The following is a 14,299-nucleotide window of genomic DNA, read 5'->3' on the forward strand; positions in this document are numbered from 1 at the left end:
TGAGCCACACTTCTCCACTGGAGACTGGAGTGGGAATAGCAAATTTCACGCCTTTGAAGTCCAGCGCTTTCCCTACTATTGCAAAAAACACATTTTACCACTGTGAAGTGCCCCTACTATTGCTTTGACTGGAGTAGGAAAAGTCAAACCCAACTCCTATGAAGTATAACACTTTCTGCACTTTTGCGGTGACTGGAGTAGGAATACGGAATCTAACCCCTTCCAAGTCCAAAACTTTCCGTAGTGTTGCATAAACTAGAGTGGTAATTGTATATTTGCTATTTTTAGGCTCCAATAGTTTTCATAATATGTTTTAAATAGATTTAATAGGATTAATTTTTTGTATTCTTTATATTTCAGACTATTTTGTTTTTATTTGAAATTGATTTTAATGTTTAAGATATATTTTTAGTAAATATGTATTAGGGGTTTACATTTTATAATATGTGTAAATTCAATAATATCTTTTTTGTTCTTGTCTTGTTTATATTCTTATGATTTTATTGTGTGGGTATTTTATGTGCAGGTGTGTATTTTCATATTAATAAGTGTAGAATATTTAAAATATTAAGATAATGCTAAATAAATATTTGTATTAATTATATTACACTTCCATACTATAACATATGTATTAACCCATTAACCGCGGCGGTAATTCCGCCGCGGTGCAGGCGTTTCCGTGCGCCAATGGCCGACGGCAGCACTGGGCAGGTAGTGCTGCCGTCGGCCATTGGCCGACGACAGCAAGGAATGGGTTAAATGTTAGTAAAATGTATTTATTTTACATGGTATTGAATTGATCTATTAAAATATTTAACATTCACTAATACAAACTCTATTTTAAAATATATTTATTTTTGTATATTTTTGGAAGATATTAGTGCTAATGATATTTTCTTTCAAATATTTTGTTACTTACTGGTATAAATATAGGAGCACCAGATTGTGGTAAACAATATTTTTGACATAATACTTTTGTCAACAATATTGTTTACCAGGAGATTGTGTCAGTGATCCATGGAGAAGCTAGCTCTTGACACTGTTGACATAATGATTATTACAGTCAGATTTATTGGCTGATTACGAGTGTGGCAGTACGTGGACTATCAATCTTCCGGGGTGTGGCGATGACGGTCATCCCACCACCCTATTATAAGATGGGCAATGGGACCGCTACAACTCCGCTGAAGACACCAGGGAACCTCCATTCCCTGGCAGTGTTATGGAAGTCAGGAGGCATCCATATGCTGGACAGGATCACATTATGAGTTTCCTCTTTGCCAGGGTTTACATGGCAGTTCCTCTTCCATATAACCCCTCATGGAGAGGCTCTGCAGGGCCCCCTAGTGCCTCTGCGCCCATGTAGATGCAAACAGATCAGCACAACATGTGCCCCCCTGAGCGCATACATGCCAGTTTCTGTACAGCATGGAATTTTCAGTCCATGCTGTAAGCCTGCCAGACTAGAGGAAACTACTTAAGTGGTGGGCGGCCTCACCACGGGTTTGGCAGTGCAGCAGTGGGTGGACCCAACTCCGCCCTGCCAAACTTGTAATCAGGCCCTAAGTGTATTATTATATTGACATCCAAGTTAATATTCTTAATACAGTCTTTTTCAGACATTGAAGGTACATTCAAATCCACTGACTTTGCCAACAACTATGAATAAAAATAATTCCCGAACCTAAGAACTTTTTTATGCAAAATAAGTTCAAGCAGCTTCAAAGCAAAGTTATGATGCAGAGGATATCAGAATTAGCCAGCACATTTTTTAATAGCAACGATGTCACTTATATATCAAATATTGTTTTTCAGTCAAATAGTTGAAAAAATACCCAATATCAATGATCCCCATTTACCAGTTTGTAAAATGCCAAACAAAGTATCATAGTTTCTTTGAAGAATCGGTCTGAGCTTAGTGGTAACCTACTGACAAAGAAGCCATGTGTAGAGCCAATGGAGGAGCCTTTATAATAATTTCATGAGCTTTGGGTAAAGTATCTGAAATGGATATACTGTGTATATTTAATGTCACCAATGTATTACATTTGGCACCCATCCTCTGATTTCCTGAAGCCCATGTAAGATGGAGTAACTTAATTTCTATGGCTGACCTTACTAAATATAAGGATTGGACACAATACAGCTGAATTACAAACTCTGAGTAGTTCCTCCTGGTGGCTGTGCCACAAGCAGCAGGCAATTCTTCCCTAAAATGCATGTGACGTTCATGCAGTACAAAACAACAGTGATATAAAAAAAAATACAATAAAATTTACAAATCAAGTTAGGAAAAGGATGAAGCTAAACAGACACAACAAGACAAAATGGTTGGAAATGGATGAAGATAATGAGAGAGATGTATTTTTAAGTTTTAAGTCAAAACACCAGGAAATTGAGAATTTCCTAGGTCCAGTCGTTGCACAATTCATGTCCTTTTTCACCCTACTACAAACCTTCATGTTGTCCTTCATTAAAAATATCAGGCACTTATGAGAAATCTGAGCCCCATCCATATCGACATTGAATGTGAACACCCGTTTCTCTCTAACCTGAGAAAAGCTTCAACTTCTCCTGTGGCCAGAGATGGAGATGAATATTTTAGAATACTGTCCGGATTAAATAGGTTCCGTCACTTGGATCCCCATTTGAGAGCATCATGCAAAGAAATGTGTTAAAAGTCTTTGTCATAATCTCTTAGGCTCTTCCTCCCAAAGGGCTCATCCCAGGTAAATGTTATGGGGCTTATTAAGAGTCTGCGGTCCACGGACCGCCAGACTCATGAGGGCTTGGTGGTGGCATTCTTCCTTATCACGATAGTGCCATCAGGCCAACCTGGGACCACAACAACCAACAGGGATCATAGATCCATGGTGCTTGTGCAGTGGTCTGGAGGTAGCAATATGCTTGGTGGGGCTGCTGTATCCCACCAAGCATATTACGATTTTCCTCACCACCACACTTTTTATGGTGGTATGACCACCATGAAAAGTGTGGCAGTGAGGAAACAAAGGGGGCCCTACAGGGTCCCCGTGTGCCTCTGCGACATGTGGTGCATTCAGGGGGCACCTGCACCACCAAACTAATAATAAGGCCCTTAGACTATAGACATTTAAACAGCAACACATTGCAATAAAAATTTCACAAATCGCAGGTCTAATGAGCAACATAGTTTGGAAAAAATATGAAAATACTTGGACCGTATTCAATGGCTATTTCTGCCAAAATATAGCACCTGAAAGTGGAAAGATAGCGGCGCTTATCACTTTAGGAGTCCAGAAAAAATTCTGCCTCCTTCCTCAGGGGTACAAAAACAGCCCAGGTCTTTTTGCTACCTGTACAACATTAATTCTACATGACATTGACCCTGAAGCATTGTCCTACGTTGAGGACGTATACCTCATGGACGATCACTTAAACACACAGTTGGCCAGAGTAGATTGCACAGTTTCGGTATTTGATGAATATGGCTACAAATTGTTGACCACCTCCTCCCACTCCCCTCACCACCACAAAGGCAGGCAGGAGATGGGAGCACATTGATAGAGCGCGGGCTCACCTGCTCGTTTTACCATACTCACCTGGGCCCATAAAACTATATACACATTGAACAGGTAAACCTACACTCAATCAATTTTGTTTAACCGTTAGGGACCTATACCATTTGACTTACCAATCCTAGTCACCGGTACCTAGAGTTCTAAGGAATCAAGGGTATTAGCATAATAGGCAGGTAAAGGTTTAATTCTTAATCTATGTAAATTTTAAATGCCAGAAACTATATTAAATCAATATTTGCTCATTCAGTTAGAAAAATGAAGATTGATACAAGATATGTAATAATTTGGAAAGAAATATCGTTAAGCATTTAAACATAAAGTGGGTAGAAAAAGGGAAAACAGTACAATGACAAACCCACACTTTATAGTTACCTAGAATGGTGTGAAGACCAATCCTGGCCACGGGCTGGGATAAACGATAAGAATCCCAAAGTGCAGGTGCCAGCGTGAAAGAACAGGTGCAGACCAGAATCAGGACAGGTTAAGGACTAAATTGGATCAGGACAGGACCACCACAGGTTAAGACCGGCACCACAGCTAAAGTTCAAACACCAGCGTTGTAAACCCTCTCTGCAGCTAACAGTCGAACCCCGATTGGGTTATCAAACTCTTTTCCAGAACCCCGATTGGGTTAACAAATCTTCTGACAGAGTGCTCCGCCAGCACCTCTGCTCTCGATCGCCTATTGAGTGCGTTGGGTCAGTGACAGGTCAGCTATTTGGACAAATCGGGCAATCTAACTAGCTAAGCCTACCCTAGTTATACTATTTTCCAGGTTGGTGTACCACCCTCTAATGTTGCAAATGTGTGAATCCCACAATTTTATTGGTCAAAAGATGAGGAGAGGTCTTCACACCATATTAATATGAGGTAACTGTCATTCAGTATTTAAAATACGTTCCTTCCCATGCACTTTTATTCCACCTGGTAGTGAATGTATCAATACCATACAATGTTTTAACAAATTGTACAATTCAGCTTCCTCTGGCAGGGTTAGGCGGTTATGTTCTCATAGTTTTCACAGTTCATGTCTGATGCTGGCAACCGTTCAATGCCATGGCTTCAGTAGCTTGAGTTTCTGTGCGCAGGCGCAGTCCCTCCAAAGATGGAGTTCAGAAGTACATTTCAGGCCCAAATGCAATACATGCAAGAATAGAAGTGAAATAGTTTTAGAATCACAGAATAAATGAATTCACTAATCTCTATTCTATTCCCATTATTTTATTTTAACTATTGCATTAAAGATTAGGCAGAACAAACAGCTTAGCAAAAGCAGAGATTCAAGCTTTTTTCACTTTAAGACACAGAACGGCCATCTTAGTTCTAGTGCGCAGAAGCAAAAGTTTCCCACCAAGGGAAGCAATACCTCATGTCACGTGAGTATGATAGACCCCCGTAGCAGCAGCCATTTTAATGCAAGCGGATTACAGTTAGTAAAAGCACATTGTCAAGTTTCCCCTAGATACTAAAAAATGTCATGTAATGATATATTAACATGATGAAACATGTTAGTTAGTACATTAATATTATTTTGAGAGGTCTTAATCCAAGCAAGTTGCTTTACGTGTACAACCTTGCTTCATCAATCCCCTCTTTGATGATATTTTATATCATCACCAATTAATGAAACAGATGCCAACTTTCACATTTCACCCAACTCAATTTCGTCAAACTTTCTGTTAAGTTTCTTTTCATTATTCATGTGAAAGTTTTTCACTTTCTTGTACAAATGTCCATTCAACTCTTCTAATTCAATTTTATTAATATTTCTTTTCTTTCCTTTCTTATTTACTGCATATATCTTGTTATGCTTGCGACATTTGCAACAAGTTATTATCCCTAAAATCAGTAGGGCTATTCCCACCATTGGGATCAGTATTCTACCTACAAAACTTTTTCCTATGTTAGAAAACCAACTACCTATAGAGGAGAGACCATCTGTAAGTCTCTTCCATGCACTTCTACACTCTTTTCAGGTATGTAAGTGCAACAATGTTGTGCTTTCAACATTCTGCGGACTCCACTCTCTTTTGCCAATAATGTATCAAGAACAAGTCGATTTTGTAAAACCATTGACCTTATCCCAACCAATTCAGTATTGATCATTAAGAATCCTCCAGCAGTGTCCACCACTGTTGACAATTTGCAAATTCTTTGAGTATTCAGAATCACTTCCACTGAATGTATCAATGGACTAAATATGTCACCTACAATTTCTGCAAAACTAGCTCTTTTACTACGCATTAGTCCATTAATTTCTTCATTGCTTCCAGTGATTTTGTTTACATGATAAACCTTTGGGAATACTATTCCAAAATAGCAACTCCTATACCAATGATCAGGTAATTTGTAATATGCTTTGTTCCCACATATGTAATAAATTCCAGGAAATACTGGCTCAGTTCCATCTTTGAAACCCCAACCCCCAATTACTTTATAATTGTGTTCACATTCACTAGAACCAATAAATATATTGTTATAATAACTCGTTCTCTCCCTGTGGAGACAGAGTTTCCCTTTCTTTTCAAAGTCCAGCAACATAGCAGAGTGAGTTTTGCCATTCAAGATATACTCTTTATTTTCTGCCCATTTAGGAATGTTTTGTTTCTGTTCAGTAGCCTTTCTCTAGAAATGTTCTCTCCTTTTCTCAACTAAGTTCAAAAATATGTTTTCTTTTTCATGTAAAATGCATGTTAAATTATTCTTGTGTGCTTCATCTATATCTATTGTACCTATTGTTAGAAAGTATTCACCCAAATAACGAGTTATGTCACTTTTAGTATGTACAGGTTTCAAGGTTACTATGTATAGGAAGTTCAGAAAAAATCACGTCTGAGTTAGAATAATAATATTGTAAGTGTCCTTTTTTATCAAATAAACTAGCTAAAATACTACATGAAATACTATAGGTCAGGGGCAAATGGTGGTAAGTAACACCCTCAGCTACTGATGTAGGTAACTTCATACAGACATAGCAATCACTTATTTCCATTGCTTCTACATAATGTACTAACAGATTTGCAAATACGTTCAAGTGTGTTCTATTTTTAACCCTATAATAATGCAATCCTTCCTCATCTGATGCTTCTAATTCTACCTTTTGCTGTCTAAAACTTTCTATTCTTCCATGTATATTTAACTTTTCAGGTGCATCTAATTTCGCTTTAATATTAGTGTTATTCTTCTCACCTTTACTCATTAGATAAGAAATAGCTACCGTCAGTCCTAACCATACTACGAGTACTATTTCTATACTACATGTGCATATTCTACAGCATGTTTTTAAGCAGTTTCTTTTCGGTTTACCATTAACAGTACGATCAGCGATTTTTCTGACTTAGGAGACCTAGCCCCTCTTTGAGACTTTTCACAGAATTTTAACCTGTGAATTTTTCAAGTTGGTCTCACTTCTTCGTCTGTTGGATCATCAATTTGTTCGTCATCATTTTCAAAACTCAGTTCTAAATTTTCTAAATCTTCAAGGATGACATAGGTCCATTCAGGGCCTCTGAACTTATTATTCAGTCTTTTCAGTCGTGGACATCTCCTTCTTGGTTGTTCTGTGGAACGCCCAGTTTGACTTGATATTTCGTTTACTTGCTCTGGTTTTTCATTTATTGTTTCAATGCGAATTTTCAATCTTTTGACAAAACCAGGCCACTTATCTCGCTTTCTGAGTCTTTTAGCTGGTACTGTGCTTTGATTTTCTACAATTGCTCTTTTATTCTTGTTCAGTTGTGGCACAATTTGTACATCTTCGTTGTCTGTATCCCTCTCTATCTGACTTGGTCCAGGCCTTATTTCTATTTCTTCTGCCTGGATGCTAATCTGGACTTGTTCAGGAGTGTGCTGTAATTGACTTTGATTTGGTTTACTATCTTCTTCCTGAACAAGTTTTTCTACATCTATCTGATCCTGCGCAGGTATCTCAATCTTTTGTTTTTCTTCTTCCTGAGCCTTCGCCCTATTACCTATCTGTCTCTCCTCAGACTCTGGAACTGTGACAGGTATCTGGAATGTCTGAGTATATTTATCTCTCCTAATCTGTTCCTCCTCAGAATTACTATTGGCTTTGATTTCTGTAATCTGAGTACGTTCTTCTATTCCGGACTTATCCTCACTATCACCCTGTCTATCTAAATAGGTCTGGCTTCTAGTTCTCACAACTTCTGCAGGAATGTCAATCACTGGAATCCATTCGTCCTGACTGGTGCTTGGTTGTTCATCATCAACTATTTCGGAATCACTTTCTTGGGACACCTCAGCTGCACAACCTTCAGCTTCAGTATCTTCAGGTTCAGTCACTCTTTTGGTGTGACTCGCATGGATCCAATTCGGAATTCCCTTGCACTTTACAGCTGTGGTGGTGACCAATATCACTTGCTGTGGCCTTCCTCACCTCGGAGCTAGGCAAGATTTTTGAGTATGTTCCTTTATCAAAACCCAGTCACCTGGAACCAGATAATATGCTGGAGTTGATTGTCTGGCGACAGCATCTTCTCCAACCTGGTGAGAGATAGAATGCACTTTTGTCAGCCAGTTCCTTGCAGTACTGTAGTACTAAGTCATCAGATATATTTAACAGCTTGTGTCCTGGCACCCATGCCTGCCTCATTGCGCTTCCCATGAGTACCTCATGAGGACTCAATCCAGTGTTTCTGTCTGGAATGCTTCTGAGTCCCATCAGAACAAGAGGTAAAGCATCAGGCCAATCTAATCGAGTAGATTCATATATCTTTCCCAATCTTGACTTGATTGTACCATTCAGTTGTTCCTCCACTCCAGAGGCTTCTGGGCGGTATGCACAGTGCAGCCTTTGCTCAATTTTTAATGCTTCACAGATTAGACCAATTATGTCATTATTAAAATGACTTCCTCGGTCTGATTCAATTGTTACTGGAAAACCGAAACGTGGAATGAGCTCTCTGAGTAGTAGTTTTGCTACAGTAATGCTATCATTTATGCGAGTAGGGTAAGCTTCAACCCATTTTGAAAACAGGCAGACAATGACAAGGACATACTTCATTCCTCTGCAAGGGGTAACTGAATAAAATCAATCTGAAGATGGATAAAAGGACCTTCTGCTTTCACAATCTTTCCTGGTAATACTACAGTTTTCTTCCCAGGATTAATTTGCTGACAATTTAAGCACCTATGGCAAAGACTCTCTGCTACGTTCCTGAACTTCGCATTGAACCAAGTTTGTCTGAACAATCTAATCATGGCGTCCTGCCCTAGATGAGAATCACCATGGTACATCCTAGCCATAGGAGCAAGCATATAGTCTGGTAACACAGGCCTTCCATCAAGGTAAACAATGACACCATCTCTAGCCTTTTTCTGACAACCTATTTTTGCCCACTCTACCTTTTCTTTTTGTTCTGCATCATTTTGCAAATCTCTCACCTCTTCCCACGTTTTCACTCTTCCAAGCAACATAAGTTGGCAGCTGTTTACATTTGTTTCAATTTTCTTGTTTATTGCCATTTTATTTTTGGCGCAATATTGAGCTAATTGGTCAGCATATCGGTTACCTGCTGTCACTCTGTCATTGCCAAATTGGTGAGCAGCACACTTGACCACAGTCACTGTTTCTGGTAATTGGATTGCTTTCAGCAAATCTTTCACATAATTTCCATTTTTGATAGGAGTACCTGATGAAGTCAGAAACTCCCTCTGCATCCAGAGTTGGCCAAAATCAAGGACAACTCCATAGCCATACTGGCTATCAGTATAAATGGTCACTTTTGCTTTTTTCCAATTTTGCAAGCCTTTGTCAATGCAATTCATTTAGCTACTTGTGCAGTTTTAATTCCAGTTAAATATGATGCGATATAGTACATACAGCATAATCAGCACTCAAACCTCCTTCCTCATGTCGCATGCATGAACCATCTACAAATAGCTCATGTTCTGAGTTTATTAATGGCTCTTGTCTTATATCTTGTCGAGGTTTAGTACAGTATTCTGTAAGATCAATACAATTATGTTCGACTTCATTTTTTACTTCTGCAAATTGTGAATCAGGCAATACCGTTGCTGGGTTCAGAATATTACAACTAGCAATAGTCACGTTTTCTGCACCTACAAGAATTTGTTCGTATTTAGTCAGCCGACTAGGAGTTAGGTACTGAGTTTTAGTTCTGGTCAACAAAATCACAACCGCATGGGGGACATATACAGTTACTGGGTGTCCCATATTAATGGACTCACTTTGCTCAAGACTCATGCAAATTGCTTCTACTGATTTCTGACATCCTGGCAATGCAGCTGCCACTGGATCCAGTGTAGAAGAAACATATGCAACAGGATGTCTCATCAGACCATGGGTCTGAGTCAGAGCTGAAAGTGCACAATTGTCTCGTGTATCACAAAAAAATGCAAAATCATTTGAATAATCAGGTATCCCTAATGCTGGTGCTGAACACAGATAATCTCGTAATTTCAGGAAAGATGACATGGTTTCATCATCCTATTCTACTGGGTCTTTTGCTCTTTTCTTTGTCATTTGTATCAATGGTATTTGCTAGGACTGCAAATCCCACAATCCATTGCCTGCAGTAGCCTACAACTCCAAGAAACATTCTGATTTCTTTCTGTGTTTGAGGTAGATGCATATTTTGAATTATTCTGATTCTTTCAGAAGTAACCCTTCTGACACCTCTCTCTATCTGGTGCCCCAGATATTTCACTGATGTTTCTCAGGGGATACTTTGTGTCCTCCTTTACCTAAATGATTCAGTAGAACAATGGTATCAACAACACAGACATTTCGATTTTTAGACGCCACCAGTAGGTCGTCTATATACTGAACCAGGACTGATTGTCTGGGCAATATTAAAGATTCAAGGCACCTTTTCAAGATCTGATTAAAAATCGATGGGCTTTACGTGTACCCCTGAGGGACATGATTCCAAATGTAGATATGGTCGTCGAATTTGAATGAGAAAAGATATTTGCTTTCTGGATGTAATGGTATGGAGAAAAATGCATGGCACAAATCTACTACAGTAAACCAGTCTGCTTCCCACGGTATTTGATACAAAATTACAGCAGGGTTTTGCACAACCGGACAACATGGGACAACAATTTTATTAATTTTGCGGAGGTCTTGTACGACCCTGTACTTTCCGCTCGGTTTCTTTATGCCAATTATGGGTGAATTACATGGACTGCTCATTATCTCCTGCAAAATACCTGCTTCAACTAGACATTTTATTTCTAGTGCAACTCCTGCTTTTATTTCTGGTCTCATATTGTATTGTCAAATATTTGGGTAAACTGCACCTTCTTTTACTGTCACTTTTACTGGATCGACATTTGTCATTAATCCTATATCTTTTCCTGTGCAATCCCACACATTAGGATTTACCATATGTTGTAACTCTTTTGGCAAATCTTCTAAAGTCAACTTTTTATTTTCCGTTGCTTTTTTTGCCTATATTAATTTGTAAATTTCATCTTCATCTGGGGTCTGAATTTCAACACCATTTGGTGTGCAAAAGATGGTGCAATTCATTTTGCACAGTAAATCTCTACCTAACAGATTTATTGGACTGGAGTCGCATACAACAAACGTGTGCATTTCTTTAAAAGTGCCTATTCTAATTTCTATTGGTTCTGTAACTGGGGTACTAATTTGTTTATTAGAAACTCCCCCTACTCGGATCACTTCTACCGAGAGGGGTAGGTTTGGAACATCTGCTGTTCTCAAAGTAGAACGGGTAGCGGCAGTGTCCAACAGGAAGGTAACATCATTTCCTTCAACCTTTCCCTCAATGTATGGACCTGACTGATCTACCTGCAAGGATGGGCCAAGTACCCACTCTTCGTCCCCCCCTCTCAGGCACCGTCAGATACTGTCTTCATCAAAATATGCGTCACTCAAAATAAACTGGGGTGTCACTTTATCCCTTTTACCACTCCTTCCCAATTTGTGGTATCCACACTGTAAGTGGTTTGTCTCCTAGGATTTGGCATAGGCGCCAATGGTAACTGGCTTTTTATGACCTGTTGTTGCTGCCTTTTCGATACCTCAGTCTGCGTCTGTGAACTCAAATTGTTAGTTTCCATGTTATTATTTAAAACAGCCTTACACTCGTTGTTCAAAGCCCCAATTTTCTGCACCCACCCTTTACAAGGACATTTCTTTTTAGCTTTATCTCGGTTAAACTTTCCCCTAGGTTTACCCCGTTTCCATCTCCTTGGGTCTGAATATATTTCATTTGAAGTTCTTGTTGCTCTGCTAATTTTACTTATGCCCACGTTACTTTTTCTTCTAAATTCTTTTGTTTATTTTCTAACTCGTCTCCACAGTATTTTGCATATTTTAAAATTTAATCTATCGGTTTGGCCTGCCAACAGATCTTATGATCTTTAATCATTTGTGAAACTTCTGGTTTTAATCCTGACACAAACCGATAAATAAAATGTGTCATGTCTTTTTTATCAATGCTTTCTACACCACTGTACTGCTTAAATACCTGTAGAAGGCGCTTGTAGTATGCATGTACTGATTCATCCTTATTTTGGGTAGTTCTGTTTATTCTGTTCCAATCTGTTTCTTTTGGGGGCACCTTTCCTTTTAAGTACAATATTACTTTATTATATTTCTTCATCACTTCATCTGATGGGGTTCCTGTTTTTGGATCTCTAAGGTACTCATCATAGGTCAATCAACTGCTATTTTGCACTCTGTCCATAAATATACAGGAACAACCATGTCAAATAACCCGTCCAAATCCTTTAGCAACACTTTCGAGACCTTTACAAATCTTTCAACCTGCCTGTACCTCTCTACAGGTTTCTCTCCTAGTTTTGGAAAATCATTCGTAAATGATAAAATATCCTGTTGGGACCATCGAACATGCACATAACCTCCTCCTGGCACTTCTCTCATCGGGCACAACTTCTCTACTTATTCTGATTCTTTCAATACATATTCAGATACAGTGCTCTTTGCTTGAGCTTCTTCCTTTTTCTTTATCCATCTAGCTTTACATCTATCTAAATAACCCCACTTTTGTGATAGTTATAATAGTTCTTTAATCTGTAATTTAAGACTTGATACATTTATGTTTTCTAAATCTTTGTCAGGAAATTCAGCTCAATAGGGTTTCTGTAACACTTTAGATTTACCAATATCAATTCCCATTTCATTTGCCAAACTCGTTAACTTTTCATGAAATGTTTTTGTATTTCGAGTGATACTTCGACATATAAACAACAATTTATCTTCATTTAATGCATTTAATCGGTCTAACCCCACATTTCCAGCAAGCAATTCTTCCAATTAAACTCTTAATTTAAAAATATCCAATGTCTTTGACTGTGATTTTGTTTTTTCTATTTCTTGAGACCATCTTTCAATTTCCTCCGGGGTAACTATAGTAGCACTTCTCGTACCTGAGGAGGTTTCTGTTTGTACCTCTCTAGAATTTACAGGTGTAGTTTTCCTAGCTGAGCTATTTACTGGTTCTCTTATAGGTAAATCCATCAGAGAAATTTCTGACTCACTTTCACTTGCTTGATCATCCACTATTAATGTTTCTTTTCTTGACTGCACTACAGGTGTAGTTAGAACGAGAGGTCTAGAACATGTTTGCTTATCTCCATATAAAGGAACAACAGGACCTATAGTCACTGGAATCGTTAAGGCTTCAGGACTTGTATTTAACTGTAATTTTCTGAATTAACTCATTTTTTTGTTTATTTATTGCTTCTCGTTCCTTTTCCTGTAACACTTTTTCTGATGTTATCTCATGTATTACTTGCGGAACTAAAGGTGGCTTTAAGAACGGAGCACTAGGATTAACTTGATTTGGCCCCTCATTATAAGGTAGAGGATTTTTCATTAGAAAATCCTCTAAGTAATCATCTTCTGGATCGACACTTGTCATTAAATTTTTAGTTTTCTCTGTACTTTTACTTCCTGTTTATTCTTCTAAAGCTCGGACAGGTTATAACCCTTCCACTAACATGGATTGCCGCCATTGTTTCATCTGTTTATCTCTTGTCTCTTTAGGAAATCTGGGATAGAATTTACTCAAATTTCTGCCACTTCTAGGTCTATCTCGCTCAAAAGCCTCTGTTTCCCATTCCTCTAATGCTTCGTATTGGGTTAATCTAGGTCTAGGATCTAATTCTTGAAATGCCAAAACTCCATCATCTTTTGTATATTCTATCCAGTTTTCTAACCATACGCAAGTGTGATAGGCCCTTTCAACCATCATGTATGATGTGGGCATGTTTGGTGGTGGAATAATAATCCCTTCTCTGTTTTTTATTGGTTTATCCTTTTTAAAGAAATGTTTGACTTTCTTAATAAATGACATTTTTCTTTCGTCTCTGTACATTATATGATGTCTTCGTCTTATTTAATGTTCTTGTGCAAAACCTAAGAACCTCCTATCAGGTCAATTTCCTATTATTGTTGGCTCTAATTGCACCATGTAATTTTATGCCGCTTTAATTTTGCAAAGACACTCAATTGTTTACAAAAAGACTTCCAATACCAACACGTTTCTTAATTTTCAATAACCAATCGACAATTAGAATTCAAATAAATCCAACCAAAAGTTGTACGTCTTTTCTCGTGAGACAAGTTCTCATGCTCCTTTCTTCACCCCTCCTTTACAGTTTTACCTCAGCTACACACCCGCTGTCTCAACCAATACCAGCGCGGCTCCAGGTGACGTCAGCGCAGCTCCACAACTGACTCCCTCCTTTGCAAGGTAACA

Source organism: Lissotriton vulgaris, chromosome 4_1 (genome assembly GCF_964263255.1).
Source record: "Lissotriton vulgaris chromosome 4_1, aLisVul1.2, whole genome shotgun sequence".
NCBI lineage: Eukaryota > Metazoa > Chordata > Amphibia > Caudata > Salamandridae > Lissotriton > Lissotriton vulgaris.